We start from the raw sequence: 19,861 nt of genomic DNA on the forward strand, positions 1-19,861 counted from the left end.
CAAGGTCTCCCTGCGTTCAGGTTAAGCTCTGCGGAGCTCCAAAGGGGCAGCGGGGGCAGCATGGACCGCGGGCCACGGCGCGCGGCAGGACGGAGTGCTGCCCACTTCAGAACGTCGCCGGGAACCGTGGGTTCCACACCTGTCTGCGCCCAGAGACCGAGCTCGTGCGCGCCCGGTGTGTGCTAGGAAGGTCGGTCCACACCACCTCCGGGCAGCGACTACCGCGAGCTCGGAGCGCTTCGTAGGAGGTGTCGTTACACACTTCCTGTGGGTCTCGCGGACCACGGCGCGTTTCCGGTGCCGGCTGGAGCCCGGGGTCCGAGCCCCCGCCCCGTTCGCCGGCCCCGCCCCGCCTGCGCCCCCGCCCCCTGCCTGCCGCGCTCCGAGCCGGGCGCGCGGAGCCCGGGGCGCACGGAGCGGCGCGCGCCGGTCGGCAGAGCCAGGCTGGCGCCCCCGCCCCCCGCCCCGCGCCTCCGTCCGCCGCCCCCCCGGCGCCTTCCCCGCTCTTCTTACCTTCGCTCTCCCGCCCTCCGGCCGCTTTCCTCCCTTCCCTCGGTCCCGCCCCGTCCAGCCCGGGCTGCCCGGCTCCCGCAGGCCCCCCCCGCCGCCCGCGTTCCTATGGACAGACGCACAGACACCTGCAGGTGGGTGAGAGCCCGCGCGCGGGGCGGAGACTAGCGCGCCGACGCTGCGACCTGGGCCGGGGAGCCCCTTTGTGTGGGGGGCGGCCGCGCTGGGGTCCGCGCTGCCGCCCCTTCGGCAGCCGAGCAGTGACCCGGCTGAACCCTCTTTTGTCTCCTCTGGGGGGGGGGCGGGGTGGGAAGGCCGAGAGTCAGGGCAGCGACTCGGGCGCCTGGCCGTCGCCGACGACGGGCTTGGGGGCGCGAGGGGTGAGACCCCGGGCGGCCGAACGGGCTCCCGGAGCGAGCGCGGGCGGCCGCAGCTCTGGTCAGCCTCCGCGGGGCCGGCCCGCCGCCCAGCATCTCCTGTCGCCGCCGCGGGCGCGCTGCGTGGGTCTGGCTCGCCTGCTCCTGCTCTCGGGTCTGTTTGGAGGTGGGAAGGAGGGCGGGAAGGAGAAAGAAAAGATCTGCCCTCTTAGTTTCCAAGTCTTGAGAGGGTTGTGGAGAGAGGCAGAGAGGTGCTTCGGGTCTTTGCCCGACTTGTTTCCCTCGCGAGAGGCACGCTGAGGTGCGTGTGGGGCGTGTGTGGAGGAACGTGCATCACTCCGGTCCCTTATTTATTGTTTCTAACGGAGGAGGGCTTTCTCCGGAGGGCTCTTCCGCCCCCTCCCCCATCTGAGGCTGCGCACAGTGATTTGTGTTTGTTATCAAATACATCGACAAATGTATTCCCCTGGGCGCGAGCCGGCTGGGCGGACCAAAATCCAACCCAAATCACAGACCGTTTCAGGTTTTCAGGTGGCTTTTCTCCTTGTTTTAAGATTAGGTAGGGACTTACAGGCAAATCAAAGATGAACATGGCTGTGATTTTTACAAAATTTGTCTTACATATATACATATTTTAAAGTTTGATGGTAAAGTTATTTTCGAGACTCTTTAGGATTAGCATGACAGAATCTTCTACCTATTAAGTAAACAGTTAACAAGCGACAGTGACAGCTTCCACGGTGGAGGTTACATTGGCGTGCAATAAATATCTAGCTTTGCGTTGAGGCGAAAACCATTATTTTTTCTGGTTTAAAATATGAGGTCTTCCACAGCATATGGGGAGAACGTGAATGTTAGAACTGATTTTCCTCCCTGTGATGTGCTTTCCCTCTTTTGGTCTGTTTTTATGTATTTTCTCTCTCTATAAACCCAACGATTGGGTTGTACATGTTGGATATAGTTTTTTGAAAAGTACTGTAGGTGATATTTCTGAATTATATCATTTATCTGGGTGAGTTTCTTATGAAGAGTTGATACGTATTTGTAGATATTCAAATTATAAGTGAAGTTGAATAGGCGCCCAGAAACTTAATTTTACAGATTCAGATTTTTAATGCAGGTACGGATTTTTATCTTTGTATTATTCTCAACCTATTGCTCACTTCTGGAGACTTCTCCCCCCCCCCCCCCCCAGTGTGTGAGAATCCATATTGACAAATTTAAATCTGATGGTTATCAAGAAGATTACAAAAATACTTTTGGGTGCTCAGTTATATATGTACAGTTGTATGCAGAAAACAGAGGCTGTCTTAAACATCTGACCTTAAAGGAAAAACATTGTGGTGGAAAACAATTTATTTAAATCTTCATCAAGTAAGATGTAGAAATTCATCAGAAAGCAATGTACAATTTTAATGCAGTTTTAATTAGGCAAACTGATTTTTGTCATTTAAAGAGACAGTTTTAGTGTGCCGAAAAGAGTAGTCTTTTTCTAGGGGAAAAAATTAACCTAGATTCTTGCCCTAGTTACAGTAACAGACTATTGTTATTGCATGCCTAATTTTGTAAATATCTGGAGTGTACATTTTTGTACTCTTAAAACCTAGAAGAGACTACATCTAACATTAATCTCACTAGTCCCTTTGACTTGATCAAATTTTATTCTTGCTTTGACTTCCTGTCTAGATTAGTTAAACGAATTTAGACTGCATAGGGCTTGGTGCAAGGCGCTAGTAGGCCCTTGAGGAAGGTTCCTCTTTCTTTTTCAATAAGGATGGCCCAAGGAGCATAGGTATTGAAATTTGTTCAGACTTTATTAGGAATGGTGGGATGGAGTTCGAAAACACCGGCAGAGTTTCAGCTATTAGATTACACACTCATTTTCAGTTCTTAGAAGTTTTAAAAAAGATAAGCCAAGAACTTGAATTATTTGTTTGTGTGTTTATAGGACTGTCAATCAGAGGGATAAGGTTTAAAAAGAGTCACTGTGTAAATTAAATATTAAGAGTGTGGCCTGCATTGAGAATTGCTTGGCAACTTGTGGTTATGCATAACAGTTTTCTGGGATTGGCAGTGTAGCGTCTTCATCTGGGGTGGCTAAAAGATAACAGCCAGTTTTTTTCCATTTTGTTTTTATTTTTGGCTCTGATATGTGGATATTAATTTTTTTTGTATAATTAACATTAATATTTTTGTGTAATCAGAAACAGTCCAGAGAACTTTACATATTTTCAACTGATTCTCTTCTGGTTTGTTGGTATTAGGAAGGCGTATAAATTATTTTGCTCTCTTAATGATTGAATTTTTTTCTGATATTTTTGATATGACAAATGTTACTTCCAGATATTTTGAATTTGTAAAGTTGGATTTTAAATATAGCTGAGCAGTATAAACTGACATTGGCCACTTTCTTTTTTTTTAAACAACACTAAGTTGTCCAGTTAAATTTGATAGGCTAGAAAATCCAAAGACTTTTCCTGCTTGTTAGTTACAGTGTGGTACCATGAAAGGAAACTCAAAGTGGCCACTTTAGGTTACCTGGAACCCTCAAAGGACTAGTATTATCATTAGTAATAACCAAATGAAAAGCTGAAAAGTAACAGTTTTATTCTTTGTTATAGACCTGTGACTTTCAAATACTTCTTTTCATGAAGTTTTTTTAGCCTGGTATAGAAGCAGGTCTGACTGTGAGAAGTATGGGACAGTGACCTCTCATTACAGCCTTTATTGTTCTGCATTGTTTAAGAACAGCACAAACCTGTGCTGCTCTTGGAAAATGCGGAATTCATTCTTGGATTAATATTCTGCTACCAGATGTACGAGGCTGGCTCTGAAGAAGCTTTTTCTCTTAAATACTGTCAAAATAGAGAAGCTGAAGATTGGAGAGAAGCCATTTATTTTGAACAGTTTATTTTCTGACAGTTTGTGTTTGTAAAGAAACCTGCTCATAATATTTACTTAAGAGATCTACATAGTTGCCTGAAGAAGCCCCACAGGTTTCTTTTTTTCCTTTAAAAAAGTTTCCATAGAGCTTAACTCTTATGTGATACTTCTTGACTTGGCTTCTGATTAGTTGATTTATGGACTTTATTTATCAGCATGAGTGGAGAATTCTTTTGCTGTACAGAAATTGCACTCTGCCTGTGCTCTGGTCTGTTTCCTAGGTAACAAATGTACTGCATAGATTCCATAATGAGGACTGTGGTTGGCTAGTTACAGTGTAAATTCTGTTGTTTGGTAAAGCTTAGTCTCAAATTCAAATAAAGGTCAAGAAACCAAAAGTACTCAAGATGCGAATTTTTGAATTTTATTTTGTATCCAGTGTCAACAAGTTTAGTACCCTTTTCTGGAGAAAGGCAAATTATGCGCAGTATTCAAGTGTATTTTGTAAAGTCTTAAACAGTTGGAGGGCTTTTGACCATTCCGTATTTGTAATACCAGTGGGTCTAGTGACAAAGAAAATGTATTTCAAAACACTTTATCATACTTCAGTATAGAAAGCAAAGGGATATTTAGGATGTCAATAACCTGCTTTTTTGTATTGGAAGAAAAGTAACATCATATATATTGCTAAAGATAAATTGTGCAACTTCATGTGAAATACAACTTTTAGGGGTGCCTGGGTGGCACAGTTGGTTGAGCATCAGATTCTTGGTCTCTTCTCAGGACTTGATCTCAGTGAGTTTGGGCCCTGCATTGGGCTCTGTACTGGGTGTGGAGCCTGCTTAAAAAAAAAAAAGAAAGAAAAAACAAATAGAATTTTAAAAAACTTCAAGAAGATATTAAAACATTTAAGAAACTTTTAAAAACATTAAGTGTCTTGGGACACCTGGGTGGCTCAGAAAGTTAAGCGTTTGCCTTTGGGGCATATTCCCAGGGTTCTGGGATAGAGTCCCGCATGGGCTCTTTGCTTAGCAGGGAGCCTGCCTTCTGCCTCTGCCACTCCCCCTGCTTGTGCTCATTCTTTCTCTGACAATAAAATCTTAAAGAAAAAAGAAAAATCTTACTGTAAAATGATGCATTTATACTCTAGCTATTTTTTTCTCTTATCTGCCTGAATTTTGGCCTGCTCAGCACTAGGGAGCAAGTCTCTCTTAAATAGCTACAAATTGGAGAATAACTTTCCACTCACCCTTACTCGTCCTCTTGAAATCTATGGCTTCTATAGCTCTAGGTGCAGGGCAAGAAATGATCTATGTGCAATTGCTAGTAATTATTACCTGTTTGTTAAAAAAAAAATTACAGTGAACCAGAATTCTATTAATACCCATTGAAATATCTTTTCATTTGATGACTGAAGATGTTTTAGTTTGTTGACCATCAGGGATTCTGTTAGTTAGGTGAAAAATTTTTTTAAAAAACTTTATTTATCTATTTCAGAGAGAGAGAATCTTCAAGGCAACTCCCTGCTGAGTGCAGAGCCTGATGTTGGGCTTTATACTAGGACTCTGAGATCATGACCTGAGCAGAAACCAAGAGTTGAATGCTCAACTGACCGAGTCACCCAGGCGCCCCTGAAAAAAATTTTTTTTTTAATTAATTTGAGGAGCACCTGGCTGGCTCAGTTGGTAGAGCATGTGGTTCTTGCTTTGGGGGTTGTGAGTTCGAGGGGTGTAAAGCTTACTTAAAAAAAGTGGGGGGGGGCGCCGCTGGGTGGCTCCGTGGGTTCTGCCTTCGGCTCAGGTCATGATCTCTGAGTCCCTGGGATCGAGCCCTAGATCGGGCTCTCTGCTCAGCAGGGAGCCTGCTTCCTCCCCCCCTCCTCTGCCTGCCTCTCTGCCTACTTGTGATCTCTGTCTGTCAAATAAATAAATAAAATCTTAAAAAAAAAAAGTTGGGGTGCCTGGATGGCTCAGGTGGTGGACATCTTCCTTTGGCTCAGGTCATGATCTCACGGTCCTGGGGTGGAGTCTCCCGTGCTGGGCTGCCTGCTTCACCCTCTCCCTCTGGCTACCACTCCTCTGCTTGTGCTCTCTGCCAAAATAAATAAAATCTTGGGGGAAAAAAAAGTCAATTTAAATTCTAACAAATTATGCAAAGTTGCTTCAGTTACTTTCCCTTGCTTAGCAGGATTGGTTTTGCATTATTTATTTACCTTCTTAATTAATTTTAATTTCAGGAATAGGATATATCTTGTTTGGGTTTCCTTTCTTCTTGGTTTTCCTCAAAACTGACAAGTACTTTAAACCTTTCTGGCCTTTTCACATTGAAAATATTGTGCCCCTTCAGTTTTCCCTTGTAATTATTTTCCTTGTAAGTATTTACTCTTTAATTTTTTTTTTTCTTAAGTGGGATCCACACCCATGGTGGGGCTTGAACTCATGAGCCTGAAATCAAGAGTTGCATGCTGTGCCAACTGAGCCAGCCAGGCACCCCTATTTAGAAATTTTTAAATCACTGCATTATTTAAGACATAATCACCACATATCAAAAGCTCTACTTTTCTGAGACTTCACACTTCTGGGACAGAGTTAACAATATTTGTCAACTTCTACCCAGCCAGAACAACTTCCTCTCCCCAGTCAGTATTAGTTATTAAGGGTTGTCATAACAAAGTATGACAGACTGGATACCTTAAACAACAAAATTTTCTTAAAGTCTGGAGGCTAGAAGTCCCAGACCAAGATAGTGGCAGAGTTGCGTTCTTCTGAGTCCCCTTTGGCTTTCAATTTCAGTCTTCCTCAGATGTTTTCACTATGTACCTGTGTCCTCTTCTTATAAGATATCTATCCATAGCCTTAGAACTCACCCAAATGACCTTGTTTTACTTTAATCACCTCTTTAAAGACCCTAACTCCAAATATTGTCTCATTTTGAAGTACTGGTTATTAGGAACTCAGTGTATTAGTTGGGGGGGGACAGTACAACTCATAGTACTTGTCCGCTCATTGTCTTTCATACATACAGACATACTTCACTACATATGTGTGATATATTCGAGCCCCTAGACTACTTGATTCCTACTCCCTAAGATTTCTCAGTTCTGTTTGCCCCCATAGAAATCACATATTATTCTGTCACCTTTGCCTATCATTAGTCTTGGTTCTCCAGTTAAATTTATTTAGTGCACAACACAAGTCCTTATGCTGAGACTTCTGTAGTCGCGTTTGATAGTCTGAAGCTCTTTGAATCCTCATAAATGGCTCATGTGAATACTGTGTCCTGTCTTTCATGTTTAAAACTGTTCTTCTCTGGTTTTATACTTGAAGGCCTGTGTGTCTGAATATAAGTACTTGGCTCACATTTTTGTTCTCAAATTTCCTAAATATGTTACTTTGTTGTAGGTTTGGCAGACCTTTTCTGTGAAAGGCCAAATAGCAATTGTTTTAGGCTTTGTGGAACATGCCACTGCAGTGCAAAAGCAGCCGTATAGAGTATGTAATAATTGCGTTTAGTAAAACTTTATTTACAGAACCAGATAGTGGGCTGGATTTGGTGCACAAGCCATAGTTTGCTGAGTCCTACCCATTTTTTTTTTTTTAAGATTTTATTTATTTGAAAGAGCAAGCATGTGTGAGAGAGCATGAACAGGGGGAGGGGCAGAGGGAGAAGCAGACTCCCTCCTGAGCAGGGAGCCTCATGTGGGGCTCTGTCCCAGGACCCTGAGATCGTGACTTGAGCCAAAGGCAAATGCGTAACCACCTGAGCCACCCAGGTGCCCCAGAGTCCTATTGTATTTTGTAATTCTGTATTGTATTCTGGTAAAAAATGTTACTGTCAGAGTCTAATACCACTTTGATCCTCTTTTCTTTTTAAATGACTTTATCGTTCTCTTGGATGCCCAAAGACTTTTTTCTTCATCTTTATTTTATTTTATTTTTTTTTAAGATTTTATTTATTTATTTGACAGAGAGAAATCACAAGTAGGCAGAGAGGCAGGCAGAGAGAGAGGAGGAAGCAGGCTCCCCGCTGAGCAGAAAGCCCGATGTGGGGCTCGAACCCAGGACCTGGGATCATGACCTGAGCCGAAGGCAGCGGCTTAACCCACTGAGCCACCCAGGCGCCCCTTTTCTTCATCTTTAAAAGGTAGTAATTTTTCTAGAGCATCTATTAAGTGTTGGCTCTTCTCTGTTAATTTTTCCCAGATACACAATGTGGATTTTATAATATTGGCTTAAGTATTTTTTCATAAATATTTTCATCAATCATAGATTTTAATATTTAATCTGTTTTATTGCTCTCATTTTCTTTTTTGGGGGGGGTCCCCTGTTACATGTATGTTGGATCTTCTTTGACTGTCTTTTATATCTATAACTTTCTTCAAATTCTTTTTATCTTTTTTATTTTATTTTTCTATTTTTTTTTCCTTTTTATCCTTTATTAAGCATTAACTGCAGTTTTGTCTTCCTTTCTGATTTTTTTTTCTTATTCTGTCCTGAATTCTATCATTTCTCTTTGTAAATGCTCTTATTGTGTGGCCATTCCCTTTCTTTCCCATTTTTCTATTTCTGATGTATATTTATAGCTTCTATCACTTTAATTTCCTTTAATATTAAAATATTATGCGACCGTTCTCACCTACTTTATGGCCATATTTCTGTGATGTTACTTACATTGACTATTGGTACCTTATTTGGTTCTTTTACATCTTTTTCTCATAGTACCTCACATGGGATTAGATTGCATTCCTTTTGCTTGTTCATGTTTAAATTAGATGGATTTACTTATACTTTAGGAGAAGGTTTCTGTGATGGAGATGGAAATAGGCCAAGGTAGTTCTTTTTTAGTTTCATGGTATGAATTTTTTCCTTTGTTTCTTATGTGAAATTTAAAAAATATGGCCACTCAAATAAAATTGGAGTGAGATAATATTGCATACCCACTAGAATGGCTAAATGAAAAAGATGAAAAATATCAAGTGGTGATGAGAATGCAGAGTAACTGGAATTCTCAAGCACTGCTGTTGGAAGTGTAAATGGGTATAGAAATCTAAATGGAGGGATGCCTGGGTGGCTCAGTCAGTTGAGCATCCAGTTCTAGGTTTGGGCTCAGGTCATGATCTTGGGGTCATGAGATTGAGCCTCATGTCAGGCTTGGCACTCAATGCACAGTCTGAAATTCTTTCCTTCTTCTGCTCTACTCCATAAACAAAGTAATAAACAAAATATTAAAAAGGTATAAATGGATACAAGCAATTTGGGAAGCTATTTGGTAGTATTTACTGAAGCTATGTGTTTGCATGTATTATGGTTCAGTAATGCTACTCAAAGATACATGCTTACTAAAATAAATGTACCAGAATATTCATAGTACTATTTATAATATTCCCCAAACTGAAGTTCTGCCCAAATGACAACGGTATACTATGTGGTAGAGTGTTAAATTAATGGTCCCAAGTAAGTGCCATCTCTTGGTGTCTATGCACGTGTTGTCCCTTTGCACAATGATTCTGATTTTAAGCATTTAACTTATTTTGGCCAGTGGGACATTAGGCAAGTGTGGTGCAGCAGAAGCTTGATAAATGCATACACATTGGAGGGGAAATATTGCCCAGAGACCACAAGATAAAAAATACGCAAGTGGGAGAGGTCAGGTGAAAGAAAATTGAGGTGCACTAGCTAGTGACCAGCACTTACTGCCAGATTAGGTGAGTATGACGATCTTTGACTTCCCAGCTGACCTGACCCTTCACCTAAAAGTAGTCACATGAGCAAATTCATGTAAAGCCAGGAGAAAAACTGCCCAGATAACCCACAGAATTGTGAGGAAGGAAGAATTATTTTACGTTATTTATTTTTAGGGTGATTTGTTATACAACAATAGGAGACTGAATCAAATGGATAAATTTTTCTATATTCATAACAGTGGAATACTGTGGAGCAATGAGAATTAACAATCTGTAACTACATAGTATGTATGAATCTCACAGACCTTTGTGGTGCTATAGAAGCCAAGCACAAAAGAGTTCACACTGTGTGCCTCCACATATATAAATTTGCCAAGCAGGTAAAATCAGCAAATTCTTTTAGAAGCCAGAACCTTGAGGAAGTAGTGACTAGAAAGGAGAAGTAGAGGCTTCTGGGGGCACTGGTAATGTTCTGTTTCTTGATCTGGTTGCTGGTTACATACGTGTGTTCTGTTTGTGAAATTGTGGAATATCAGCAAATTGTTCACTTATTATTTCTCCTTTTTTGATTGTATATTTCTTTTTTTTTAGACTTAACTCATTTTCGAGAGAGAGCAAGAGCAAATAAGCACAAGTAGCAGGCCAGAGGGAGAGGGAGAGAGAATCTCAGGTAGACTCTGAGCTGAGCATGGAGCCCAACTGGGGGCTCAGTCTCATGGCCCTGAGATCATGACCTGAGCCAAAACAAAGAATCAGTTGCTCAATCAACTGTGCCACCTGGGCACTCTCTTTTTTTTTTTTTTTTTTTTTTTAATTTTAGAGAGAGTGCATGCAAACAGGGGAGAGGCAGAGAAAGAATCCTCAAATGGACTCCTTGTTGAGTGTGGAGCCTGGTGGGGCTCTGTCCCAGGACTCTGAGATCATGACCAGAGTCAAAATCAAGAGTCCAACACTTAACCGGCTGAGCCACCTATGCACTCCTGATTGTATGTTAACTTTCAACATAAAGGAAGAAAATGTCCTTTTTTTTCTTTTTGTAATTGTATGTTTATTTTTTTTATTAATTATTTTTATTAACATATATGTATTATTTGCCCCAGGGGTACAGGTTTGTGAATCGTCAGACTTAAACACTTCACAGCACTCACCATAGCACATACCCTCCCCAGTGTCCTTAACCCAACCACCCTCTCCATACTCCCCTCCCCCCAGCAACCTTCAGTTTGTTTTGTAAGATTAAGAGTCTCTTATGGTTTGTCTCCTTCCTGATCCCATCTTGTTTCATTTTTTCCTTCTCTACCTCCCAAACCCCTCATTCTGCCTCTCAGATTCCTCATATCACAGAGATCATATGGTAATTGTCTTTCTCTGATTGACTTATTTCACTCAGCTTAATATCCTCTAATTCCATCCTTCTTGTTGCAAATGGCAAGATTTCATTTCTTTTGATGGCTGCATAGTATTCCATTGTATGTATGTATGTATGTATATATATATATACCACATCTTCTTTATCCATTCGTCTGTTGATGGACATCTAGATTCTTTCCAAGTTTCGCTGTTGTGGACATTGCTGCTATAAACATTCGAGTGCGTGTGCTCCTTCAAATCACACATTTGTATCTGGTTTGGCTATTGTGGACATGCGGGTGCATGTGCCCCTTTGTATCACTACATTTGTATCTGGTAAATACCCAGTAGTGCGATTGCTGGGTCATAGGGTAGCTCTATTTTCAATTTTTTGAGGAAGCTCCATGCTGTTTTACAGAGTGGCTGCACCAGCTTGCATTCCCACCAACACTGTAGGAGGGATTCCCCTTTCTCCGCATCCTCACCAACATCTGTTGTTTCCCGACTTGTTAATTTTAGCCATTCTGACTGGTGTGAGGTGGTATCTCATTGTAGTTTTGATTTGTATTTCCCTGATGCTGAGTGATGTGGAGCACTTATTCATGTGTCTCTTGGCCGTCTGGATGTCTTTTTGCAGAAATGTCTGTTCATGTCCTCTGCCCATTTCTTAATTGGATTATTTGTTCTTTGGGTGTTGAGTTAGATAAGTTCTTTGTAGGTTTTGGATACTAGCCCTTTATCTGATATGTCATTTGTGAATTTCTTCTCCTGTTCTGTCAGTTGTCTTTTGGTTTTGTTGATTGTTTCCTTTATTGTGCAAAAGCTTTTGATCTTGATGAAGTCCCAATAGTTCATTTTTGCCCTTGCTTCTCTTGCTTTTGATGGTATTTCTAGGAAGAAGTTGCTGAGGCTGAGTTGAAGAAGTTGCTTCCTGTGTTCTCCTCAAGGATTTTGATGGATTCCTGTCTCACACTGAGGTCTTCCATCCATTTTGAATCTATTTTTATGTGTGGTATAAGGAAATGGTCTAGTTTCATTCTTCTGCATGTGGCTGTCCAGTTTTCCCAACACTATTTGTTGAATAGACTGTCTTTTTTCCATTGGACATTCTTTCCTACTTTGTCAAAGATTAGTTGACCATAGAGTTGAGGGTCTATTTCTGGGCTCTCTATTCTGTTCCATTGATCTATGTGTCTGTTTTTGTGCCAGTGCCATACAGCCTTGATGATGACAGCTTTGTAATAGAGCTTGAAGTCTGGAATTGTGATGCTACCAACTTTGGCTTTCCTTTTAAACATTCCTCTGGCTATTCGGAGTCTTTTCCAGTTCCATATAAATTTTAGGATTATTTGTTCCATTTTTCTTTTTTGAAAAACATTGATGGTATTTTGATGGGGATTGCATTACATGTGTAGATTGCTTTAAGTAGCATAGACATTTCCACAATATTTGTTCTTCCAATCCATGAGCATGGAACATTTTTCTGTTTCTTTGTGTCTTCCTCCATTTCTTCATGAGTACTTTATAGTTTTCTGAGTACAGATTCTTTGCTCTTTGGTTAGGTTTATTCCTAGGTATCTTATGGTTTGGGTGCTGTTCTAAATGGGATTGAGTCCTAATTTCTCTTTCTTCTGTCTTGCTGTTGGTGTAGAGAAATGCAGGCTGGTTTCTGTGCATTGATTTTGTATCCTGACACTTTACTGAATTCCTCTATGAGTTCTAGGAGTTTTGGAGTAGAGTCTTTTGGGTTTTCCACATAAAGTATCATATCATCTTCAAAGAGTGAGAGTTTGACTTCTTCTTTGCCGATTTGGATGCCTTTTATTTTTGTTGTCTGATGGATAAGGCTAGACCTGTAGTGCTATGTTGAATAGCAGTGGTGACAGTGGACATTCCTGGCGTGTTCTGACCTTCGGGGATAAGCTCTCAGTTTTTCCCCATTGAGAATGATATTTGCTGTGGGTTTTTCCATAGATGGCTTTGATGATATTGAGGTTTGTACCCTCTATCCCTACACTTTGAAGAGTTTTGATCAAGAAAGGATGCTGTACTTTGTCAAGTGCTTTTTCAGCATCTGTTGAGGGTATCATATGGTTCTTGTTCTTTCTTTTATTATTGTGTTGTATCACATTGATTGATTTGTGGATATTGAACCAACTTGCAGCCCAGGAATAAATCCCTCTTGGTCGTGGGTGAATAATCCTTTCATTGTACTGTTGGATCCTATTGGCTAGTATGTTGGTGAGAATTTTTGCATCTGTGTTCATCAAGGATATTGGCCTGTAATTCTCCTTTTTAGTGGGGTTTTTGTCTGGTTTTGGGGTCAAGGTAATGCTGGCCTCGTAAAATGAGTTTGGAAGTTTTCCTTCCATTTCTATTTTCTGGAAGAGTTTCAGGAGAATAGGTATTAATTCTTCTTTAAATGTTTGGAAGAATTCCCCTGGGAAGCCGTCTGGCCCTGGGCTCTTGTTTGTTGGGAGATTTTTGATGACTGCTTCACTCTCCTTGCTGGTTGTGGGTCTGTTCAGGTTTTCTATTTCTTCCTGGTTCCGTTTTGGTAGGTTATAGGTCTGTAGGAATGCATCCATTTCTTCCAGATTGTCAAATTTGCTGGCGTATAGTTTGCTCATGATACGTTCTTATAATTGTTTGTGTTTCGTTGGTGTGTGGTTGTGATCTCTCTGTTTCAATCATGATTTTATTAATTTGGGTCCTTTCTCTTTTCTTTTTGATAAGTCTGGCCAGGGGTTTATCAATCAGATTAATTCTTTCAAAGAACCAGCTCCTCGTTTTGTTGATTTGTTTTACCGTTCTTTTGGTTTCTATTTTATTGATTTCTGCTCTGATCTTTATTATGTCTCGCTTTCTTTGCTGTTCTTTCTCCAGCTCCTTTAGATGTGGGTTAGGTTGCGTGTTTGAGTTCTTTCTCGTTTCTTGAGAACAGCTTGTATTGCTGTATACTTCCCTCTCAGGGCTGCCTTGGCTGTGTCCCAAAGATTTTGAACAGTTGTGTTTTCATTTTCATTTGTTTCCATGAATTTTTAAAATTCTTCTTTAATTTCCTGGTTGACCCATTCATTCTCTAGTAGGATGGCCTTTAGCCTCCATGTATCCGAGTTCTTTCCAACTTTCCTCTTGTGATTGAGTTCTAGCCTCAGAGCATTGTGTCTGAAAATATGCAGGGAATGATCCCAGTCTTTTGGTACCAGTTGAGACCTGATTTGTGACCCAGGATGTGATCTATTCTGGAGAATGTTCCATGGGCACTAGAGAAGAATGTGTATTCTGTTGCTTTGGGATGGAATGTTCTGAATACATCTGTGATGTCCATCTGGTCCCGTGTGTTGTTTAAGGCCTTTATTTCCTTGTTGATCTTATGGTTGGACGATCTGTCCATTTCAGTGAGGGGGGTGTTAAAGTCCCCTACTATTACTGTATTTTGTAGATGTGTTTCTTTGATTTTGTTATTAATTGGTTTATGTAGTTGGCTGCTCCCATGTTAGGGGCATAGATATTTAAAATTGTTAGACCTTCTGGTTGGACAGACCCTTTAAGTATGCTATAGTGTCCTTCCTCATCTCTTATTATAGTCTTTGGCTTAAAATCTAATTTGTCTGATATAAGGATTGCCACCCCAGCTTTCTTTTGATGTCCATTAGCATGGTAAATGGTTTTCCACCCCCTCACTTTAAATATGGAGGTGTCTTTGGGGTAAAAAGAGTTTCTTGTAGACAACGTATTGATGGGTCTTGTTTTTTTTTTTTTTTAAATATTTTATTTATTTATTTGACAGAGATCACAAGTAGGCAGAGAGGCAGGCAGAGAGAGAGAGGAGGAAGCAGGCTCCCTGCAGAGCAGAGAGCCCAATGTGGGGCTCGATCCCAGGACCCTGGGATCATGACCTGAGCCGAAGGCAGAGGCTTTAACCCACTGAGTCACCCAGGCGCCCACCCGCCTTTTTTTTTTTTTTTTTTTTTTTAATCCATTCTGATACCCTGTGTCTTTAGATGGGGCATTTAGCCCATTTACATTCAGGGTAAGTATTTAAAGTTATGAATTTAGTGCCATTGTATTACCTGTAAGGTGACTGTTACTGATTATTGTCTCTCTTCCTTTCTGGTCTAGTACTTTTAGGCTCTCTCTTTGCTTGGAATTCCCCTTTCAGTATTTCCTGTTGGGCTTGTTTGGTGTTTGCAAATTCTTTTAACCTTTGTTTGTCCTGGAAGCTTTTTATCTCTCCTTCTATTTTCAATGATAGCCTAGCTGGATATAGTATTCTTGACTGCATATTTTTCTCATTTAGATGCTCTGAATATATCATGCCAGTTCTTTGTGGCCTGCCAGGTCTCTGTGGATAAGTCTGCTGCCGATCTAATATTTCTACCATTGTATGTTAGAGACTTCTTGTCCCGAGCTGCTTTCAAGATTTTCTCTTTGTCACTGAGACTTGTAAGTTTTACTATTAGATGACGGGTTGTAGATATTTTACTGGAAAATTTCCTTTTTATTTACTCTCCTTTTTATTATTCTCTGAGATTGACCTTCTTTGGGTCTCTCATTTATCCCTAGCAATGCCTTTTTGTTTGATTTGGATTTTATTTTATTTATCTTTCAAGATTTTATTTTTATTTATTTTTTATTTAAAAGATTTTACCCATTTGAGAGAGAGCATGATCTGGGGGAGGGTGAACTCCCTGCTGAACAGGTAGTCTGACGTTGCGGTTGATCCCAGGACCCTTGGATCATGACCTGAGCTGAAGGCAGACACTTAACCAACAGAGCCAACCAGGTGCCTCTTAAGATTTATTTATTTTTTTTTTTTTAGTAATCTCTACACCCAATGTAGGGGTTGAACTTAAAACCCCAAGATCAAGAGTCACATGCATCACTGGCTAAGTCAGCCAAGTATTCTGATTTGGATATTAATTCTTACAGTTTTCTTTCTCAGGCTTTCTTTCTTTCTTTTTCTTTTCTTTCTTTCTTTCTTTCTTTTTTTTTTTTTTGTATAGATTTTATTTATTTGACACAGAGGGAGAGATCATAAGTAGGTAGGCAGGCAGGCAGGGAGAGAGAGGGAAGCATGCTCCCTGTTGAGCAGAGAGCCTGATGTGGGGTTCAATGCCAGGACCCTGGGACCATGACGTGAGCTATAGGCAGAGGCTTAACCCTCAGCCACCCAGGCACCCCCTTTCTCAGACTTTTTAGGTCTTATTTTCCCTAGAAGCCTGACAAATTTTCCTTTTCTTGATCCAATTTCACTCAAGTAGGGTCCTCTCTTTTTTAGAGTGATTTTAATTTTCTGTTTACCAGCTTTGTTAATATCAGAAGTCTCCCTTTTCTCACCTCATCTGCCTAGTTGCTGATCCTGATTTCTATTTTTATGTATATTTTAGTTCTGTCCACTCATCTGGGGTTCATGGGGCTACCTTATCAATTAATTTTGTTAAATATCATGTCTTTTGTTAGCTGTTGTTCCATCTGTGTGTTTGTTTTCTACTGAGATAATTTCTACTGAGATAATTGTAGATTCACTTGCAGTTGTATGAAGTAATCGATTCTTTGCCTATTTGCCTGGTTTCCTTAAATGGTAACATTTTGCAAAACTATATAATATCACAATGAAGGTATTAACTGTTATGGGCTGAATTGTATCCCCCCCAGATTCATATGTTGAAGTCTGAAACCCCAGCACGTCAGAATGTCACTGTATTTGGAGGTAGGGCCTTTGAAGAGGTTATTAAGTTAAAAAGATTGTTAGGGTGGCCCTAATCCAATCTGCTGTCCTTGTAAGAAGAGGAAGTTTGGATGCAAGAAGAGACCCAGAGATGTTGTTTACAGAGTAAAGACTACGTGAGGACAAGGTGAGAACTTGGCTATCTGGAAGCCACGGAGAGGCTTCAGAAGAAAGCAAACCTGTTGACACCTTGATCTTGGATTTTTAGTTTTCCAGAACTGAGAAAATGAATTTCTGTTATTTAAGCCATCCAATCTGGTATTTTGTTATGGTTGTCCTAATAAATATATTGGCTTTGATACAATCACCACTCGTATTCATATTGCATTTTATTGGAACTCAATTGTGTGTATTAGGATCAGTATAGTACGTTTTATCACCTACGTATGTTACTGTTTCTCCCAGCCCTTCTATTCTGCTCACATCCTACCAGCCTATTTCTAAGCTTTGACAATCATTTCTGAAATTTTGTTGTTTAAAAAAATATTATACAAATGGAATCATATGTAACCTTTAAGATTGGCTTTTTTCAGTAAGCACAATTTCCCGGAGATTCATCTAGGTTGTTTCATTTATCAGTTTTTTTTTTTTTTAAAGATTGTATTTATTATTTGAGAGGGAGCACAAGCAGGTGGAGGGACAGAGAGAGAGGGAGAAGTTTACTCCTTGCTGAGCAGAGAGCCAGATGTGGGACTTGATCCCAGGACCCAGGCGCCCCAGTAGTTTGTTCTTCTTTATTCCTGAGTAGTAATCCATGGGTGTATCCTAGTTTATTTAACTTCATCTGTTGAAGGACATCTGGATTGATTCCATTTCTTGACTTACAGATTAAAGCTGTTATGAAGGGTACCTGGGTGGCTCAGTCAGTTAAGTATTTGGTCAGGTCATGATCCCAAGGTCCTAGGATAGAGCCCCACATGGGGCTCCCAGCTCATTGGGGAGCCTGTTTCTCCCTCTCCCCCCTGCTTGTGCCACTCTCTTGCTTTCTGTCTCTCAACTGAAATAAAATCCTAGAAAAAATAAAGCTCTTTTGAACGAAATTTGTAATCTCCTGGGGTACATACTCAGGACCGTAACTGCTGTATCATATGGCAATTATATGTTTAGTCTTTTAAGTACCTGTCATACATTTTCTGGGTGATTGTATCATTTTATATTCCTACCAGCAATACATAAGTTATCCAGTTTCTCCGCATCCTTGCTAGCATTTACTGTCCTTATTTCTTGTTTTAGGCATTCTGATGTATGTGTAGTAATTTAGGTTTTTAACTTGCATTTCCCTAGTGGCTAATATAGCACATCTTTTCATGTGCTTATTTACCATCTGTATATCCTCTTCTGAGAAATGTCTCTTTATGTCATTTGCCTATTTTATAATTGGGTTTTTAATTTTTTTTTTTTTTTTGCTATTTTGAGTGTTCTTTATATATTCTAGTTACTAGTCCTTTGTCCTTTGTCTGATACGTGGTTTGCAAGTTTCTTTTTTCCAGTCGGTACCTTGTCTTAATCCTTTTCACATGGGCTTTCACAAAGCAAAAGATTTTAATTTAAATTTTGCCAGTTTTTCCTTTTAATGATTATGCTTGGTATCAAATCTAAGAACTCTTTGCCTAGCCCCAGATCTCAGAGATTTTTTCCTATGTTGTTTTCTCCATGTTTTTAAGTTCTACATTTTATTTCTGTTATTTTTTTAACATTTTATTTATTTGAGAGAGAAAAAAATCACCACTGGAGGGGGAGGGATGGAAGGAGAGTGAGAACCAGATTCCCCATCTAACAGGGAGCCTAATGTGGGGCTTGATCCCAGAACCCTGAGATCATGACCTGAGCCAAAAGCAGGTACCTAACCAACTGGGTGCTCCAAGTTCTGCATTTTAGAGTTAAGTCTGATCTGTTTTGTATTAATTTTTTTGTTTGTTTGTTTGTTCTGTGTTAATTTTATTTAAGGTGTGAAGTTTAGGTTTAGGTTCATTTTTTGCCTATGAATGTCCAGTTGATCCTGCACCGTTTGATGAGAAAGCCATCCTTCCTCCATTGGATTGATTTTTTTTTTTTTAAGATTTTATTCATTTGACAGACCGAGATCACAAGTAGGCAGAGAGGCAGGCAGAGAGAGAGGAAGGACCCTGGGATCATGACCTGAGCCGAAGGCAGAGGCTTAACCCAGTGAGCCACCCAGGCACCCCATGCTTTTGAATCTTTGTATAAAAACAGTTGAGCATATGTATGGATCTATTTCTTGGTCTACTTCATCTGTTTTGTGAGATTTGAGGGGAGTCCATACTAAGCCTTTGCTACTGTTCAGCTTGCTTAGAACTCCTTGTTCATTCTTTGCATGATTTTTTTTTTTTAGTTATTATCTTGGAAATTTTTTTCCTATTGATCAAAGGGAACAAATATCTTATTAGGTAAAAAAGGGGGCATAAGATACACAGTAACTTGATTCTTAACAGTTTTTCGAGTTTATCTTCTCCATAATATAGTGATAAGTCAACATATTTGTTTCAGAGAATTCAGTTCTTTTCTAAATTACTTGGGTTGTTAACATTTTCACGACAATTATGGCTCAATAATAAGCATACTTTATCTGAATTCTTGAAAAAAACGGAGGTCTGCATTAATGGATTTTTGTATATCAAAAGTTTATCTCTTGGACAAAACTTAAAATTTTAATTATTTTTAGAGAAAATGTTTCCCACATGTGGTTAAATTTCATTAAAGGTGGCAATTCAGTTCCTTATGGAAATCTGCCAAGAATCCTTTTCTGGCATCTGGATAAACACAAGCAGATAGAGAGAAATTTGTTTCTCTCCCCCAGAAAATTCTTTTAAGCTTTCTGGCTCTGAAGTTTTGCAACTTTAGGCCAGTTTCCTACAACCAGTGCAAGGAAGGTTCCATCCCCCAACTGACAAATATGTCTAATTCATGGATTTATCAAACCTTGTTTAAATAGTATTTGAAGATTTCTGTGAAATTTTAGCTGAAGGTATTCCCATTCCACCTTCAGAGCAACATTTTAAGGAATGTTCTGTTTCTGAAAGCTGATAGTTTTATGTGATAGTTTAACCTTCCTGTAAATATTTTCCTTTTGAATATATGTAATGCAAGTGAATATAATCAATGAAAAGTATGTATTTTTATAAATCATATTCTATCTGAGTATATTGTTATGAACATAGTATATGTGAATATATTCTTGATATGTAATATTCTTTTTTTTTTTCTTAACTGGCTGACTTTTTTTTTTTAAGATTTTATTTATTTATTTGATAGAGATTATAAGTAGTCAGAAAGGCAGGCAGAGAGAGAGGAGGAAGCAGGCTC

The 19,861-nt window shown here is 40.0% G+C and overlaps 1 protein-coding gene across 4 annotated transcripts in view; it reads left to right on the forward strand.

Moving 5' to 3' along the window:
- Positions 1–509: 509 nt before the first annotated feature.
- KIAA1958 (KIAA1958 ortholog) overlaps positions 510–19,861 on the forward strand; it is a 169,090-nt gene continuing 149,738 nt past the window's right edge. For 3 of the 4 annotated variants that reach the window (XM_047699537.1, XM_047699536.1, XM_047699532.1), the window contains exons 1-2: positions 510–644; positions 16,465–16,664. The gene's annotated coding sequence lies outside the window, so the exon portion shown is untranslated. The remainder of the gene's footprint in view (positions 645–16,464; positions 16,665–19,861) is intronic. The other variant, XM_047699533.1, reaches the window with a different exon arrangement.

This window comes from Lutra lutra, chromosome 13, assembly GCF_902655055.1.
Source record: "Lutra lutra chromosome 13, mLutLut1.2, whole genome shotgun sequence".
In the NCBI taxonomy this organism is placed as follows: Eukaryota; Metazoa; Chordata; class Mammalia; order Carnivora; family Mustelidae; genus Lutra; species Lutra lutra.